The sequence below is a fragment of the Plectropomus leopardus genome, unplaced genomic scaffold (assembly GCF_008729295.1).
Source record: "Plectropomus leopardus isolate mb unplaced genomic scaffold, YSFRI_Pleo_2.0 unplaced_scaffold71438, whole genome shotgun sequence".
Lineage (NCBI taxonomy): Eukaryota > Metazoa > Chordata > Actinopteri > Perciformes > Serranidae > Plectropomus > Plectropomus leopardus.
In genome coordinates this window covers 344-990 of record NW_024678627.1, presented here as the reverse complement: position 1 = coordinate 990, position 647 = coordinate 344, and the positions used below count along the sequence as shown (strand labels likewise).

At 46.2% G+C, this 647-nt stretch overlaps 1 non-coding gene across 1 annotated transcript; it reads left to right on the top strand.

Moving 5' to 3' along the window:
* The first annotated feature begins 261 nt into the window (after positions 1–261).
* trnav-aac lies at positions 262–334 on the top strand. The gene has a single exon. It is a non-coding gene; the product is annotated as a tRNA-Val (tRNA).
* Positions 335–647: the final 313 nt, after the last annotated feature.

Here is a 647-nt window from a genome sequence, read left to right as displayed (position 1 = left end):
AATAATTATCGGCCTGTATCGAACTTACCATTTTTAAGTAAAATCTTGGAAAAACTTGTGTTTAACCAAGTAAATGACTTTTTAATCACAAATAACATTTTAGAGAGGTGTCTAAACCGGGCGGAAACCTATGACACGTTTTGGAACAACTTGTTGTTTAAACTGTACAACGTGACCATAGGTCGCTTTCAGCACTTATTAACCAAGCATGGAGGACTAATATCTGATTTTGGCTTGATGCAGCACAAAGCTAGATATCAAGTTTCCGTAGTGTAGTGGTTATCACGTTCGCCTAACACGCGAAAGGTCCCCGGTTCGAGACTGGGCGGAAACAATAAGATGTTTTCATTATCATGTTTCAAACAGCACACATTTCTTGACACCGAATGACTAGCTCCTGCTGCTGGAGATGATCAAGAGGTCTGTAACTTCAGATGCGGCCCTGAACGTGGCCCTCAGGGGGAGTACATGTGTGGTGGTGCTCTGCTGTTTGGTGGCATGTTGCAGCCAAGAAGATCCTTGATGAGGAGTGCGGTTTCCACGGCCCCACGTGTCCTGGGCCAACAGTGGAGCCTCCACACCTCCTTGGAGATCCTCTTCATCACCTCAGCATCAGTCAGGCCAACCATCCCGTGCTTCCTGTCCAG